Raw genomic sequence first — 18,966 nt, forward strand, 5'->3', positions numbered from 1 at the left:
TATACAGAATCCACCGCCACACTGGACGTAGGGCATCCTTGGCCCGAACCAGTATAAACCCTCTGTGTCTCACTTGCATCACCATCCAAGCTTGGTCAGTCACGCAGACTTATACTTGTTAGTGCTTAGACCGCGAGTCTAGATGCCGACAGTTGGCGCGCCAGGTAGGGGCCTTCTGCGTGACGCTTGCCAGTCCCCACTGGGGAGGTTTGGATGGCAGGCGGATTTCACCCGCTCCGTCGCGGCACCATCATGATGTTTGGGAGTTTAGAATTCATGTCCCTCGGTTCCGGCTACGACATGGTCCTCCTCCCGCCACGTAACGACGTCGAGCCTAGCCCCGAGCCGATCCCACCACGGTCAGTGCGTGGGAGACGTTCGGGACACCATGCGGGGGGCTCACGGAGGGGGCGTCAGAGATCCAGGATCTCCGACCCTACCTCTGAGGCTAGGACCCGTCCGGTCCTCCCCCCGCATATTCCTCACCAGGTCGCCCGTTCCTCCGGCCCGACAGGCGCTAGAGGAAGGGCTCGCGGGGCTTCAAACCCCGGTCCCAAGACCAACAGAGGATCATCGCGGTCTCCCGTTCCACCCTGGTCAAAGGGGAAGGCACGGCCCGCGCCCGTCCCCCGCAAGGGGGACAAAGGGGCCTCAACGTCCCGTCCTCCTCCGCTTACGGGTGAAGGAGCACCAGCGGCACCTCCTAAGTTACCTTTTGGGCTAAGGAATGCTGCCGCCACCTACGCCTCTTCCGTGAGCACTTCACTAAGTGCGTACGCGGAACTTCCAGGGCACCACTTGAGGTCTACTCTGGACCTCATCTCTACGCCGCCCGTTTCGACATACCCTGAGGATCCCACCTCGGGCGACGACGAGTGGGCTGACGCTGATTTCTCCGGATGTGGCGACCCGGAGACTTTCATGCGTTTCCTCGAAGCTAGCAACTACTGTTTCGGCTACTCCGACTCCGATGACGGAAGCTACGACCCGTCGCGAGAGTGCTTCAACTTGGAAGTCGGAGGCACGTCGCATAACGCCCAGGGAGACGCAGGGCCCTCTAGGCAAGAGAATGCCACTCCACCTCCCAACCCTACTCCCGGAACCAATCCCGGAGCCCGTGGGGTAGCATCTGCCCCCGCTGGGGGACACCACCCTGACCTCGCACAGCTCGATGAGCTGGAGGCCAGGCTCGAAGAAGAACGCACACGCCTCCGCCAACTCCGCGAGGCCCTGGTCCGAGAGCCGTCCGGCCGCGGAGACGGGGGTGAAGCCAGACGTCGCGCCCGTGATGTCAACCGTCGCATTGTCGAGGACCAAGGGGGAGACGCCCCAGTCTTCAGCACGGCCAGCCAGAACGTGATGGCCGCTGCGCTCCTCCTCAGGGCGATGCCCAAGCCATCAACCCCTGAGGGAAGAAGAGTGCGCCAGGGGTTACGTGGCCTCCTGGAGCAGGCTGTGGTGCAGAACGCGGAAAGTTCTGCCTCACAATCCCATAGCACAAGACGTCGTGGAGACCGACCCCCTCCGAACAAGGCACCAACAGTACAGGGTCCGCCGCCCCCTGACCCCCAAAGGGGCGACAAGGCCCCGTCGGTACACGAGCGCGTCGGAGCAGGCGCGGACGTACGGGCCACCCTCGAGGCAAGGCGACGTGACAGGGACGAGGCCGAGTCCCGACGTTACCGACCGCGCCGAGGCGGGAGGTACGACCCCGATCACGACCGAAGCACGTTACCAGAGCCTCCGGGTCCCCGCGTCTTTAGCGAGGCCATACGCAGGGCCAAGTTCCCGGCGCGATTCCGACAGCCCGCCAACCTCACCAAGTACTCAGGGGAAACTAACCCTGAGCTCTGGCTGGCGGACTACCGCCTGGCATGCCAGCTAGGTGGCGCGGATGACGACCTGCTCATCATCCGCAACCTTCCACTCCACCTGGCCGATACGGCCAGGGCATGGCTCGAGCACCTCCCTGAACGCATGATCCACGACTGGGCTGACCTAGTCAGGATCTTTGTCGGGAACTTCCAGGGCACATACGTGCGCCCTGGGAACTCTTGGGACCTCAGGAGCTGCCGGTAGAAGCCTGACGAGTCTCTTCGAGACTTCATTAGGCGATTCTCCAAACAATGCACCGAGCTCCCCAACATCACGGACTCCGACGTGATCGGAGCCTTCATTTCCGGTACCACCTGCAAGGAGTTGGTACACGAGCTCGGACGCAGGACCCCCACAAGCACGAGCCAGCTTCTCGACATCGCCACCAACTTTGCCTCAGGCAAAGAGGCAGTTGGCGCCATTTTCTCCGACAGCACAGCCAAGGGGAAACAAAAGGCCGAGGCTACCGAAGCCTCGGGATCACGCGACCCCAAGAAGAAGAAGAAGGGCCGCAAGGGGCGGCAGGGTCAGTCGGACGACAACCTGGTCGCCGCGGCAGATCGCAAGAACCCCAAGCGGGCTCCTGCTGGCCCCGGTCTCTTCGACGAAATGTTGAAGAAGCCATGCCCCTATCACAGGGGACCAACCAAGCACACCCTCGAGGAGTGCACCGTCCTCCGTCGGTACTATACCGACATCATCACCAAGGAGAGTGCCGAAGAACCTCCCAAGGACGACGACCCCGAGGGGGAAGTTTTCCCCAAGATCAAGAACTGCCTTCTGATCTTTGGGGACGAGCGGCTCGCCTCACTGCGAGTCAGAGGAAGCGCGAACTCCGAGAAGTCTGCGCAGTCAGCACGGCCACGCCCTCGTACCTCAAATGGTCCGAGAGCACGATCACGTTCGACAGACAGGATCACCCGGATCGGATCCCCAATCCCGGGAGCTATCCTCTGATCGTCGACCCCATCATCGCCGAGACCCGTCTCACTAAGGTGCTGATGGACGGAGGCAGCGGCCTCAACATCCTCTATGCCGAGACTCTGGCCCTCATGGGGATCAGCAAGTCTCGGCTAAGGAACGATACAGCGCCATTCCATGGAGTGGTGCCTGGACATCGCGCCCACCCCCTCGGACAGATCGATCTGCCCGTCTGCTTCGGGACCCCCGGTAACTTTAGACGGGAGTTCCTCACTTTCGATGTGGTCGGGTTCCCAGGAACCTACCACGCGATCCTGGGGCGACCATGCTACGCCAAGTTCATAGCCGTCCCCAACTACACCTATCTCAAACTCAAGATGCCACGACCAAAGGGCATCATCACCGTCAGCACGACCAGTCAGCATGCCTACCAATGCGACGTCGAGTGCGTCGAGCAGGCTGAGGCTCTGGCAGAGTCTCTGGCCATTCTTACCGGCCTCGGTGACTGCGACCAGGACGTCCCCGACCCCAAGCGTCATGCCGGGAGCTTCGAGCCGGCAGAGGAGACCAAGCTGGTTTTCCTCAACCCCGGGACCTCTGAAGGCAAGGCGTTGAGGATTAGCTCCAGCCTCGACCCCAAATAGAAAGTGGTGCTCGTCGACTTTCTCCGCGCAAACGCCGATATATTTGCGTGGAGTCCCTCGGACATGCCTGGCATACCGAGGGAGGTCGCCGAGCACTCCTTGGACATCCGAGCCGGCTCCAAACCCGTAAAGCAACGCCTGCGCCGATTCGACGAGGAGAAGCGCCGGGCCATCGGGGAGGAGATCCACAAGCTGCTGGCGGCCGGATTCATCAAGGAGGTATTCCATCCCGAGTGGTTAGCCAACCCCGTGCTAGTTAAAAAGAAAAATGGGAAGTGGAGGATGTGTGTAGACTACACTGGTTTAAATAAAGCATGTCCAAAGAATCCTTTTCCTTTGCCTCGCATTGATCAGATAGTTGACTCCACCGCGGGATGTGAAATTTTGTCTTTCCTTGATGCTTACTCCGGCTACCACCAAATCAAGATGAAAGAGTCCGACCAGCTCGCGACTTCGTTCATCACCCCTTTCGGAATGTATTGTTACGTAACCATGCCGTTCGGCGTCAAAAACGCGGGAGCTACATATCAAAGATGTATGCTCCAGGTTTTTGGGAACCTTATAGGCAAAACGGTAGAGGCTTACGTAGACGACATCGTCGTCAAGTCCAGGAAAGCGAGCGGCCTGGTCGCCGACCTGGAAGAAACATTCCGATACCTTAGGGCGAAAGGGATCAGACTCAACCCCGAAAAGTGCGTTTTTGGGGTCCCCCGAGGCATGCTCCTTGGATTTATTGTGTCTGAGCGGGGGATCGAGGCCAACCCAGAAAAGGTCTCAGCCATCGCAAATATGGGCCCCATTCGTAGCCTAAAGGGAGTACAGAGGGTAATGAGATGTCTAGCTTCCCTAAGCCGTTTCATTTCTCGCCTCGGGGAAAAAGGGCTACCTCTGTATAGGTTACTTAGGAAATCCGAGCACTTTTCCTAGACCCCCGAGGCCCAGGAAGCCCTTGACAAGCTCAAGGCTCTGCTCACCAACCCTCCCATCCTGGTGCCCCCCGCCGAGGGGGAGCCACTTCTTCTCTACGTCGCAGCCACTGATCAAGTGGCCAGCGCAACAATCGTGGTCGAGAGGAAGGAAGAAGGGCATGCCCTGCCAGTCCAAAGGCCGGTGTACTTCATCAGTGAAGTGCTCTCCGACACAAAGACCCGATACCCCCAGATTCAAAAACTGCTCTACGCAGTGGTGTTGGCCCGACGCAAGCTCCGCCATTACTTCGAATCTCACCCGATCTCAGTGGTCTCATCTTTCCCTCTGGGAGAAGTGATTCAGAACTGAGAGGCCAACGGAAGGATTGCTAAATGGGCCATAGAGCTCATGGGCGATGGAATCACTTATGAGCCTCGAAAGGCCATAAAGTCCCAAGTACTGGCGGATTTCGTGGCAGAATGGATCGGGACTCAGCTCCCACCACCTCAAATCCAGCACGAGTGCTGGACTATGTACTTCAACGGGTCTTTGATGAAAACCGGGGCCGGTGCGGGCCTCGTCTTCATCTCACCCCTCGAGGTAAGGATGCGATACGCGATCCGACTCCATTTCCCTGCTTCAAACAATGCAGCAGAGTACGAGGCCCTGGTTAACGGTCTCCACATCACGATCGACCTTGGGATCAAACGGCTCGACGCCCGAGGCGATTCCAGACTCATCATCGATCAAGTCATGAAAGAGTCTAGCTGCCACGACCCCAAGATGGACGCGTACTGCAAAGCGGTCCGACGCCTGGAAGAAAAGTTCGACGGCCTCGAACTTAACCACGTGTTAAGAAAGTATAATGAGGCCGCCGACACGCTCGCCAAAATGGCATCCGAGCGGGCCACGGTCCCCCCGGATGTTTTCGTCAGCGACCTCTACAAACCCTCCATCAACTGCAGGGACGACGTGGGGTCGGATAAACCCCCAAGCGAACAAAGTTCCGACCCCAAAGATACCGCCGCCCCAGAGCAGGGTGTCATGGACATCGAGCCAGAACCACCTGCGCCTGACGACTCGCCCGACTGGCGCTACCCTTTACTTCAACGCCTGGTCGACGACACTTTGCCCATGGACCAGGCTGAAGCAAGGCGTGTGGCACGTCGTGCTAAGACCTTTGTCCTCCTCGATGGGGAGATGTACAAGCGAAGCCCCTCGGGCGTCCTCATGCGGTGCATCCCGCGTCAAGAGGGGGTCAAGATCTTACAAGACATTCACTCGGGGGCTTGTGGCCATCACGCCGCGCCTCGGACGCTGGTAGGAAATGCCTTCCGACAAGGCTTCTACTGGCCCACCGCCGTAGCCGACGCCACAGAGATCGTCAGGACCTGTAAGGGATGCCAGTTCTACGCTCGGCAAACACATCTACCCGCTCAGGCCCTGCAAACGATCCCCATCACCTGGCCTTTCGCTGTCTGGGGCCTCGACCTGGTCGGGCCTCTGCAGAAAGCGCCTGGGGGCTTCACCCACTTGCTTGTCGCAATCGACAAGTTCTCTAAGTGGATCGAAGTCCGACCCATTACAAGGATCAAGGCCGAGCAAGCCGTGTTGTTCTTCACAGACATCATCCATCGATTTGGAGTACCGAACTCCATAATCACCGACAACGGCACACAGTTCACCGGGCGAAAGTTCTTGCAGTTCTGCGACAGACACCACATACGTGTGGACTGGGCGGCGGTGGCTCACCCCAAGACCAACGGTCAGGTGGAGCGTGCCAACGGCATGATCCTCCAGGGTTTGAAGCCCAGGATTTTCAACCGACTGAACAAGTTTGGAAAAAGGTGGCTCAAGGAGCTACCAGCCGTGCTCTGGAGCCTGAGAACCTCCCGAAGCCGAGCCACAGGCTTCACCCCGTTCTTCATGATCTACGGGTCGGAAGCCATCCTCCCCACTGATCTAGAGTACGGGTCCCCGAGAGTGCAAGCCTACGACGAAAATAGCGGCAAGACGTTCCAAGAAGACGTGTTGGACCAGCTGGATGAAGCCAGGGACGTAGCCCTCCTACACTCCGCCAAATACCAGCAGGCCCTCCGCCGATACCACGCACGACGAATCCGAGGCCGAGCCTTTCAAGTCGGCGACTTGGTGCTGAGGCTCAGACAGAGCAACAAGGGTCGTCACAAGCTCACACCCCCCTGGGAAGGACCTTTCGTCATCGCCGAGGTTCTCCGACCAGGCACCTACAAGCTCGCCAATGAAGCAGGGGAGGTCTTCAAAAACGCATGGAACATAGAATAGCTACGTCGCTTTTTCCCTTAGAGCCTTGTAAAAGTTTCTTTGTTCATCCATTGCCTCCAAGGAATAAATCAAAGTTTAAATTATCAGAGAGCCTCGGACCTGCCGAGCAGAGTCCGAACCTCCCTCGGGGGCTACATGGGGGGAACCCCCTATGTCGACTCCGAATCTTTTTCTTTTTTCGCACAAGTTAAAAAAAAAACCCCGACCCAAGGTCTTCCTCCTCCTTCCTAAAAAGACTCAAGAAACCGAAAATCCGTCCCCTAAATCTTAAGGCATGAGCCCGAGGAAGGATCTGCGCTCACGAGCAAAGACCGCCTCAACTCACCTTAGATTCGGGAACGAATTCGGGCTTCCAAGAGTTACTAAGGAAAAAGGAAAAGAACTTAGGCTTGGGGACTCCGGCCTGCGCGATAACTCTAAGTAGCTCACCCGACCCCGCGCTGCCGAGGTCGGATCGTTATAAAGAGAAAGGAAATAAGATACTTAGGGAAAATGCTCAAAAAGAGCAGTTATATTTACATTCAACATTAACATTATATATATATATGTTACAAGGCCCACCAGCCTCAACACCCACAAAAAGAAAAGAAACCTAAGGGTCCTGCTGCCCTGTCTACTCAGGTCCTAGAGCCCCAAGGGGCGGAAGCTCCACCTCGTCGTCGAAGAAGGTGGCCAAGGCATCTCCGGGGACAGCCACGGCGTCTTCAAGCCTCTGCACCTCCTCCTGGGCCTCAGCCTCATCATCCGGGAGGACGTAGCCCTCACAAACTGCCGGCAAATCAATACCGGCATAGTGAGAGCTCACCACCGCCAGGGCTTTCTTCACCCCGGCGTGGAGTGCCTCCTTCATCCTCTCCCCGGCCCGGGAGTAAAGGGCTTCGACCCGACTCCGCAGCGACGACCCCGACGCTGATACCCCGAGCCCCCCACACGCCGAGGTGACCACGACTTCAAGAGCCGAGCGGTCTGAAGCCTCGGCGGCAGAGGCCGCCTCGACCACCTTCCTCTCCAAATCTGATCGAAAAAACAGAACAAGAAACAGGAAGTCAGGAAAAGCTAACTCAAAAAGTATAAAGGAGTCCAGGGTAAAGGGCGCAAGTCTTACCCTCGGCACGCTTCTCGTGCTCCGCCGAGCTCTGATGCCAGCGGGCCACCTCGCTCAGAGCCCCGGACAGGTCGGTCTGAGCTTGGTTCAAGGCAAGGTCTTTCTCGGCGAGCAAAGCTTCAAGCCGAGCGACCTCACCCCTGTACCCCTCAGCCGCCGCCTTTTGCGCCTCGGTTTCCAAGGCGAGGACCCCAATCTTCTCCTCCAGGGGGGCGACCTTGTCCCGGCCCTCCCGAGCCTCGGTGGCCAGTACCGAGCACTTCTGCCGAAGCTCGGCAGAAATCTCGCACTCCTTCGCGAGCTCCCCCTCGGCCGCCTCTCTGGCAGCCCTCTTCTTCTCAAAGGACGCCCAAGCATCCTTCTCCCGACGGAGAAATACCGATTTCTCCTGGGAGGTGGCCTTGAGCGCCTGCAAGATCACAGGTCACAAGGGGTTAGTACCGCAAAGGTAAGCACAAAACTACTTTATAACACGGATAAAAATCCTACCTGAGCCAAATTAAACATGTCGCGACCCACGAGCTGGGTAGCTCGGTTAAGGGCCTCGACCCCGGCGCGTCCACACGCATCCAGACCCTGCCAGAGGTAATTCTCTGACGGATCATCCAGGACAAATCTGGCTCCCCCCTCGGCATCGCCGAGGTTGGGCCAGATTACGGGGCTCTTGCCCCATCCGGTTTCCACCTCCCTCCCCGCCGCGGGGGCCTCGGGCGCCACGCTGGACACCACTATGGCTCGCCCCTCCTCAGCGCACGCAGGACGGGCCGCGCCTCCGAGGTCAGCGTCCTCCGGAGCTTGGGGCTTCGGTGCCCCCGTGTCTTGTCCCGGGTGGCGCCCTGCCTCCTCGTAGCCTGGAGGCGGCGGAGACACGGGCCTAGCCGACCTGGGAGTTGACTGAGCCCCCCTCTTCACAGCTTTCAGGGGGGCCAGCGCCACCGAAGGCGCCTTTTGCTTACGGCTGGGGAAACAACACCAAGTTAGAAGAAAGAGAAAAACAAAAAAACCAGCAGAGGAACCAGAAATCCTATACATACCTCGCTCGGGGAGCAGACTTCTTCTGGGAGCTCGGAGCTCCTAGGGGGCCTCCCGCGGCGCCAGGGGCCGCCGGTCCGACCCCTGCCTCGCCTGCCGACGGCGCAGGAGACACCACGGCGGTCTCAGCCTGCGACGCCTCCACCAGGGCACCAGTTCCCGCCTCGGACGCTGGGGCGGGCTCGGCCGGAGCCTCCGGCACTACCGGTTGAGGTAGCGCCTCGGATCCGGCCTCCGATGCCTTCCCCCCTTCTTGAGGACCCACCGGGGCTGAACCCTCACGAGGGGCGCTGTCCTCATCATCCACAATAATGTGGGGGGCGGCCTGTCCGCCCCCCGGCGCTTGGGCCACCTGGGGGGCCTCCGACCCCTCTCGGATCTCCGACCCCCCTCGGGCCTCCGACCCCCCTCGGGTCTTCGACCCCTCCGGGGCCTCGATTCCCCCGCCGGCCGGAGGGATAACGTCGTCCTCCTCCATTAGCTCGTCAAGCCAGTCGACGTCGCTGCCCCCGCCCTCTATCTCCGAGACCGAAGTCTCGGGAGAGGGGGGCGGGGCGACCCCTGCCTTCTCAGCTTCACGATGATTTTTGGCGGAGATCTCCCGCCGCTGCGCTTTCCGCGCCGCCTTGGCCTTCTTGTCCTCCTTGGCCTTCTTCTGCTCCTCGTTCCGGGCCCGATTCTTGGCCCGGATCTCCTTGTCCTCTGGGACAGGGGGCAGGGAGTCCTTGACGACCCCCATCCTCTGCGAACGATCAGGAGTCAAAGAAAAGGCAAGAAGGAAATGAAAAGAAGGCGCAAAAAATCCATACTCACCAGGGAAATGTAACCCTTTTCAGGGCGCATCGGCACCACCCGAGAATTCTTCATCTCTGGGTGCGTCGTCTTCTCGACCCGGGCGGCGATGTCCGAGGCCGATAGCGGCTCGGCCAACATCCTCCTCCCTGCCCAGGGGACCCCCCGGGTCATCTCGAACATGGGCACTCGCCGCTGTGCCAGCGGAACCAAACTCCTCTTGTGGAAGGCAGTCGCCACCGTGGCCGCGGTGACTTCGGCATCTCGCAACTTCTGAAGCCCCGCGAGAAGTGGGGCGAGCCTCTTCTGCTCCTCGGTCGGAGCGCCCCACGCCCACTTCATGGGAACCTCCGTCACCATCTTCCCGGTGAACTTCGGGAGCAGGCCACCGTCGTTCCGGAGGTAGAACCACCCGCTCTGCCACCCCCGGTTCGATGAAGGCATCGAGCTCCATATGTACAGCCCGGCCCGCTGCTGACGAAGCTGCAGTGTGCAGCCGCCGGCCCGCAGGGGGAATTTCTCCTTCCCCACGTAACGAGCCGACATCTCCGCCTTGAAGAGGTGGAGCCAGAGATTCCAATTGACCGGAACCCCCAGGAACCCCTCGCAGACCGTGGTGAAGACGGCAGCCTGCATAACCGAGTTCGGGTTCAGGTTATGTAACTCCACCTCGTAGTGGTGGAGGATGGCCCTGATCAGGCGGCCGGTCGGAACTCCGAACCCTCGGTCTAGGAACGACAGGAAGCACACCACATAGCCCGGCGGCGGGTTTGGCTCCCTGTCGTTCGCCGAGGGAACGATCCACTCCGGAAACCCGACGTCCTTGAGAGGACGGAGAATCCCGGCCTTCACGCGCGCCTCCAGCGCGGACTTGGTCACATTGCTGGGTGGCCACGCCTCGACACCAGCCATGGCTCCGCGAGGAAGAGGAGAGTCTGCGCGATGAAGGTGGAAGAGACGGTAGTAGGAGAAGGGGCAGAAGGCAAAGGCTTGATGGCGCAGGAGCGAGAGGAGAGAAATCGAGCCCCCAGCAGCCGCTTTTATAGGAGGGGCGAGCCACGACCACGCCCCTACGAAGAAGGCCAAGCGGGGAGAGAGCAACCGTCGCCCGCTCAGGTGAAAAACTCGAAGCGCCAACTCCCTCCGATTCCCGCGCCCACCGCACGCGCGCATTAAATTCACAGGCGAAACGTCCCGTCCAAACCGGGGCGACGCGGCACAGCCGTTTCGAGTCCCCACGCGCCGCACCTCAAAAGGAGCACCCTAAAAAGTTATGTCAGGGCGGTTCCTTCCAAGGGACGCGGCGCCCGACCCCCCGCTGACCAAGCGTCGCATGGAGGTCTCAGTCGGGCGTCAGATTCCGTCTCGCCCGACCCCGACGCGAAAGAATGAGTCTAAAGAAAGCCTTCCAAGGCCCAAAATCCCCAGGCCATGGCCACCTACGTTCCAGAGGTTGCGAGACTGACCTACGACACAGGTTCAAACAGTCGCCTCAGGATAACTGAGTGAGGGATGACTGGAGATGAGCACAATAGAGGCCAAGGTCCGAACCCTACAGGGAGTCGGCGCATCTTTGCAAGTCATATCCGAGACCCATGCGGGTGTCACGAGAGTGGGATCCCATCGAGGGAGGCATCGAGCCCTCGGGACCTAACGAACGGTTCCGACATCCACCGTGACTGCCCTCGGGTACTTTTTGAGATGTGCCCATAAGGCCACTAGCCGACCCCTATCGAACGGGACTCGGACATTCACTCGGATCTACCCGCCTGCAGCTCCCGGGAAGTGTCGTCACTCGCCCACCGAGGGTAGTACGGCATGACCCACCCCTCCTCCGAGCGAAAGGAAGAATGAGGGACGAAATTACAAGACGAGAAAGAACCTGATCGACCCTTGCGGGGAAAGGGCTCGGGGGCTTTCTCGCACCACAGGAACAGGCACTACGTGTAAAGAACACGCAACCTTTTCCTTGAAACACCCCAGACTAAAGATGTCAAGGGGTGAAAGCCTTTGAAGGAACAACCTCATTCCTCAAAAAGGCTCGGGGGCTACACCCGGCGGGTGCGCTTGCGCGCACCCCCCCGGAAAAAAGTGAAAGGCTCCGAGTCGACTACAGTTCGTGGGAAGAGAACCTCTAAAGAGGTGACCTCACCCCTTTAGAGGCTCGGGGGCTACTGTTGGGTACCATAATAAGGGATACCCAAATCAGAGCAATAAAAAACGCAAAGGAACGTACTAACCACAATCATCAGGGCCTCGGACGCAAGATCCGACTCGCCCGACCCCTCAGGGCCTCGGACGTAAGTTCCGACTCGCCCGACCCCTCAGGGCCTCGGACGTAAGTTCCGACTCGCCCGACCCCTCAGGGCCTCGGACGTAAGCTCCGACTCGCTCGACCCCTCAGGGCCTCGGACGTAAGCTCCGACTCGCCCGACCCCTCAGGGCCTCAGACGTAAGTTCCGACTCGCCCGACCCCTCAGGGCCTCGGACGCCAGTTCCGACTCGCCCGACCCCCCAGGGTCTCGGATGCAAGCTCCGTTTCGCCCGACCCCGTCCAGGCACGGGCGCCGGACCCCACTCCACCTGGGTAACAAGACTTCCCCCGACATGACGGACGCGACGGCCCCCATAACGCGGCAGGGCAAGGCGACGACTCTTTCAACCACCCCGGTCACTGTGGCCTTACCTCTGTCACTATACACCCCTACCCCTGTTCACTGTAGCACACTACCGCACAGGAGAAAGGGAATGGGTGAGGCAAATCAGCACCACTGTTTGTGGTCATTTCCCACTGTTGACAGGATATGCAGCAGTACGGCGATCCGACCCCCGCGACCCCTACAGGGTTCGGTAACCCTCTACAGGAGCAGCCATGCTGTCAACCATCCCTCAAGGACGAGATGGACCAGCCTCAACAGGGTTGGGACTGTGTTTTCACCCTTCAATAAAAGAAATCTACTCATGTAAATACCTGGCCTTCCCTTGGGACTATAAAAGGGGAGCCAGGGTTCACAACTAAAAAGGGAGGAGACAAGTTCAGAAAAACACACACGCACACAACACTCTTTCACAGAGCAACAGCCCGCACTCTGTCCACACCAAGCCGAGACCTGGGACTTAGCCCTCTCTCGCAACCAGCTTGTACCCCCTACTGCAAGCACCTTTGGGTGCAAGGTTATACAGAATCCACCGCCACACTGGACGTAGGGCATCCTTGGCCCGAACCAGTATAAACTCTCTGTGTCTCACTTGCATCACCATCCAAGCTTGGTCAGTCACGCAGACTTATACTTGTTAGTGCTTAGACCGCGAGTCTAGACGCCGACACATGACGAGCACATAGACCGTGTACTCAAGGTTTAATTTAGTACCGGACGCAGGGACCTGCTTGTCCAGTCACTATCTGGGATCATCGGAATGTTCTCCGGTCAGTGTGACGTGGCGCGAGTGTGCTAGCAGTGATGGATCAAACACTGGGCCGAGTCCTGTCACTAGTCATCGAACGCGTCTGGTGGAGGAAATCGCGTTTTGGAAACTCTTTGAGTAGTGATCAAACGTTGGGTATCTGTGTCAAGTCATCTTCTGATGTGAGTCTGGTGAGAACTTAGTCATTGGGATCTAACGTGCGATGTTGAAAATATAGTGACACGTGGAGAGAATTTGAGCACCAGACGTTGGGGCCTGCATCTGGTCGACCTGACCATAGAATCTGGTCGCCCTGTTTTCTATGAGAACAAAGAGCCAATGACTTTAGGAGGCTTATAAATAATGTTTGGCGGGCGTGGGCTCATTCTATTGGCACCTTTAACATATTTGATATCCTTGTGAGCCTAAGCAAAGTTATTCTACTCATCTCCTTCGTAGACTCTTGATTTTTGTAAGATATGAGTGATTTCATATGCATTTGCTTGAGTGATTGCATCTAGTGACACTTGGGGATCTTTGTGGCTACGATGTTCTTGTTACTCTCGGTGGTTGTCGCCACCTAGACGGCTTGGAGTAGCGGAGGAGAATTGACATGAGTTGGTGATTGTTCGTGGTCATCTCTCAGTGATTATGAGGGGTTCTTGTGCCTTTTCCGACGGAGCGTCAAAGACAACTCTAGTGAATTATGTATGGCATTGAGCTACCTTACTTGTGGGTAGATTCTTGCAATGTCCTACATGATGACGACGTTTGTGCTACACCTCTTTGTCGCTGAACAACTAGGTATTGGTAGACACAACGCGGACTAGCGTGCCGACAAGCACGTGAACCTCAGGAGAAAAATCATGTCTTAATTATGATTTATTGGCATTCTTTCGGTGATTAATATTATCTTGCTACTTAATTATGTTCTTAGTTTGCTTTAATTATATATTTGATATAGTTATAATTGATGATGATTATATGCATATGTTCGTATAGCGCTTAATCGAGTGCTCGAGTGGGTTAAGTGGTGCGTATTATGTATGTCGAGGGTATCGGTAAGGGGTACCCTCAGCGATGCGCATTATGAGATTGCCCGTACGAAGGTCGAGACCCTTAATTCGACGCTCTAATCTTACGTATGCGCCGCCATCGACGGTCGCAGCCTCGAAGACGGAAATAGCGTCGAGCGAATCGGTTCAGGACTCGAGCGACGACTGCCGTCGATGACGGAAGCGGGCTCGAGCGAACCGAGAGGCGTCGGGCGCAAGGACACTGTCCGCCGCCCGACGCGCGCACGCGGGCCGGAGCATTAAATGCACCTGACGCTTCCCCACCTAACACACAGGTCACGGAAGGCGTGATAGGGAACAAGCTTCTGTCCCATCGTTCTTTTTGCAGCCTTCCCACCGAACGACCCAGGGCGTGTCAGGACGCAGGAAACAAGGATGGAACGTCTAATCGGGACCCCCTCGAGACACCCAAGGTCAGCGCTCCAAATACCAGCATATTACACGGCGTCCGACCCTCGACCAAACAGGGTCCCTTCCTAGGGACAAGTTGGGCGTCGACTGACTACACCACAGCTACCCCGTCGGGTCCGCCACCATACCGTACAAGCATGCGACCTCAGAACCAGCACAAGGCGGCAGGCAGGGCAGAACACAGGAGCACGCGTAATCATCACCGAGCTATCAAGATGGGACGGCTCGAGGCCATGCCGTACGGAAGCCTCGAGTAGGTCAGCGCTCCATGCGGCTATCGATCCCTACTCTAACATCTACGCATGTACCCTGTGTCTCTCCTTGGAGCTATAAAAGGAGAGACTCAGGAATAGAAGAAGGGGACATCACAACACAAGAACACACACACACATAGTAGAGCTACACACTTCATACCACGCTTGTATTCGCCCCTGTACAAGCACTTAGGTGCAAGATAATACAAACTCTCTCCCCCCGCTGGACGTAGGGCCTTCTCTTGCCCGAACCAGGATAAATCTTCGTGTCTTCTTGCATCACCATCCGGAAAGGGGAGCACGCATACAAATTTACTCGTTGGTGTGACCCCCCGGGGGAAAAACACCGACAATGTAAGTGTGGTGTTTAGATATTATTTACCTGCGGATGCACTCTATATGTCGGGCCACGTGGTAGATCACGGGTGTGATAGGCCTGTTGAGTCCTCTGTAGTCCATTTCCCATATGTAAAACAAGTAGAACCTGGTCGCAAAGGAAGAGAGGACTCTTTTTCCAATCCTCCCAAGTTGATGTTCCCTATGCTATACTCAGAGTTGGTTATGTTGTAAGTGAAATTATATAATCTAGAGTGTGCATAAGACTTAGTATTTAGGAATAACTTAGAAATCTTTCACTCTAACCGAATCTAGAGCTTAGCCTTACTACATTAGTTCAGTCTCTACTTTGTATCTCTACAGTACTATTATTATGTTGCATTTATCATATTTATCTTTTACTTGACTCACCCCTGCTAAAGCATAGGAGTGGTTGGTTTATCATGGGTTTGCACATTTATAATTTATGTCATAAACATGGTCTCACGACCCTTCCTTTGGGATAAAAATAAATAAAGGATACTCTCCCGAGTGAAAATGCTACAGTGGTGATTTATCTGTGCGCTTGCGGATATTTATTGATATATATTATTTAGAGTTTTGAAGTGTAGTTCTTATTACCAATATTTCTAATATCATACTAGAGATGATAACTTAGTATATAGTGATGTTCAGAAATGTCAACACACAGGCATAATTTCCTAGGTGAGGCTAAATAAAGCTGAAAATACTAGTTTCTCCTAGCGCACTCTCTCTCTCTCTCTCTCTCTCTCTCTCTTTGCTATCTTCACTAAAAAAGTGTTTTGTCAAACATTTTTTTTAAACTGCTTTAGCTTCGCTGTTGAAGGTATTTTATGAATGGTAGGGTGAGCAGCGATATCGCATGGCATATATCGAGGTGGGAGGGATGGAACCATATATAGTCACATAAAAGAGGCTCGCCATCTTTAACCTTTGATCCGTATTCATCGACCTCGATCTAGGTTTACGGGTTTATTTTCGATATAAAATGTAAAAATCTTTCGCAAGTAGTATATTATGTTCCGCGACATCCATTGACCTAAAAACTTTGTGACTATGGATATGGAACGACGACGAGGCTGAGATCTAGAGAGGGGAGCGAGAGGGTAGTCCGGCCAGCCGGGATACTAGTTACGTTGCCGGAAGGGGGAGAAGGGATGGATGTTCATAGCATCGCATGTGTCTAGTCGTAGCTTATTTCCTGCTGCGCTGCACGTCTCTGCGCATGCACTATCGATATCACTGACGACCGTACGTGCATAGATCGCAAATTCATACTGTATATGGAATAACGGGCGATCGATCGAGTCACCGGCGAATCTTTCCGCACATACATGAAGCATTAAATATAGACAAAAATAAAAACTAATTGCACAGTTTATCTATAAATCACGAGATATATCTTTTCATCCTAGTTAGTCCATAATTGGACAATATTTTAACACAAACAAACAAAAATGCTACCGTATCGAAATCCAAAACCTTTTCGCATCTAAACAAATCCTCATGCTGTATATATATGGAACAACGGGCGATCGATCGAGTCACCGGCGGCGTGGCGTACGTACTATACGTATGGATCGATCGTGATGGGGTGGAGAGACGTGAAGTGGAGGGGCCCTCCATGCATGTGTCATGCACGCCGGGCGGCCGGCCGCGCAAGCCAACAAAACCCTAGGGTTCACGGGCTGCGCATACCTACAAAATAAACGTCCGCGTCGCCTCGCCTTTCCAGATGAATGAATGATCATCATCTGATGACCAGCAGCCAGAGCCAGCTAGCCTGGCGATCCATATCGTCCATGGAATTTGCTAGCACTAGTAGCTGGTTTCTCCGATCCTGACCAAACTACGACGACGATCCATGACACTGACACGTACCCAGCCATGCATGCATCCCAGTCGTCGGCAAACCATGGGCGTGCCACTACGGCCATATATATAGATGGCATGTTATTCTACCACCGTACGACCTACCGTTCCTTCTTCATCTCGCAAATGCAGCAAAAAGAAGAAAAAAAAAGAGTTAGTAAACGACGATCAAGAAATAAATTGGCCTTCCCGTTCCGGGCCTGTTCTCGTTTATCTCCAATCCAAGTGAATTGGATTTTGAATCAAATCCCTTTCAATCGATACCCTACTTACAATCCATATGGATGGGTATGTTGGAGGGGATTGAAAGAGATCACGAGGGATTTTAACTTGCTATACAAATTTAAAGCACCACCTCAATCCCCTCTAATCCTCTTGGAATCATTTGCAACCGAACAAGACCTTAAAAAGAGGATGTGAACTTTTAACTACAAGACTGATCGACCATATTCCGCCCATCTCATTTGTCTAACATACCAGGCCGACCCGCAGTCGATCGTCAACATGGGTATCATGCATGCATGCAGGATCGATGCAGTGCAGCCAACTTTGATGTATATTAGAAACAAGAACGCGTACCCTCCTGTACCTGCTGCAAGTCTCTAATAACTTTTAGCTACGTCGATTCACATTCACTGTATGTAGGCAAGTTACCAAATCGTTAATTTATTATAGTATTCAACCACCCCCACAAAAAAATCAATCTGTATATACTCCCTCCGGCCCGAGTAGTATGGTTATTATATATGCAAGGCTGTTCCGCACCGATGCGAAGAAAGATCTTTGACACTTGCTCCCTCCGGCCCTAAAACATAGTGTATTGTAACTTTTAAAATTATATAATAATTGTCTAAAATTTTAACTTTGATATGTTATTTAAGTGTTTCTTAAGTTGTCTTAGAACGCGAGGATAGAGCGAGTAATTTAGTGGAAATATATATATATATATATATATAACTAAATAATTTAAAGCACCACCTCAATCCCTATATATAAATTTCATAGAGGATTTAATGAAACTGATTTTAGATTACTTTGTACTCCCTCAATTCCAAAACAATTAATATTCTCGTTTCCTAAATGAGTCAAAAACATTATTTTTGATTAAATATATATAAGAAAATATCAATATTTATAGTATATAATTATTATCATTAGATATTGCTAAAGCTATTTCATATAAACTTTAACAAAATTATAACCAAAATGGGTATTACAGTGATACTTATTTTAAGACTGAGGGAGTAGAGTACATTATTTTTATGGGCTCAGAAGATCTGACAAAAAAACTAACTAAACACGTTTTAGAGCTGAGTAGTAGTATTTTGCTAGATGACAGCATGCATTCTAAATTATCTATCTGCTACAAAGTAGGGGCCACGTACGGCCCCTGCGTGCCATCTCAGCGGCACACCGCACATCGAGGTTCATGCATGCACGTGTCGACATACACGTTGGCTCGGTCTCGATCTCGGTGGCATGCATGGCAAATGACACACTATTATATTCATTCGCGCGCGCGACATGCACCCATCTGCATTGCATGCAAGGCCAAGCAGCAGCTTGCGTCGATCTGTATGCGAGAGTGTATGCGTGCTGATAGAGATATGATGCATCGATCGATCGCGATATCGATCTACTGTTGTATTGCATGCGCAGTTGTTGTTACGTGTTGCATCGATCGCGACCAGATGTATTCTTATATTCATTTAATTTATTACATACCCTGCATGCATGCATCATGTGATTTGTGAACATAACACATGCACATGGATTGGTAGTGTATTTTTTACTGTAGATGAAATAAACAAGGCCTAGTATTGCATTTGTTAAGATTGATGAAATCATATAGCTAGCTAGGGACCTAGGGTTATGAGTTAATTATTTGTGCAGGGACAAAACATCTAGTGTCTGGTCGTGCTGCATAGTGCCTACGTACGACGAGGACGAATCTTGCTCGATCATTCATTCATTCATCGCAGGTAATTCTCAGGTATACACATCAGGCC

The sequence above is a fragment of the Sorghum bicolor genome, chromosome 1, assembly GCF_000003195.3.
Source record: "Sorghum bicolor cultivar BTx623 chromosome 1, Sorghum_bicolor_NCBIv3, whole genome shotgun sequence".
NCBI lineage: Eukaryota > Viridiplantae > Streptophyta > Magnoliopsida > Poales > Poaceae > Sorghum > Sorghum bicolor.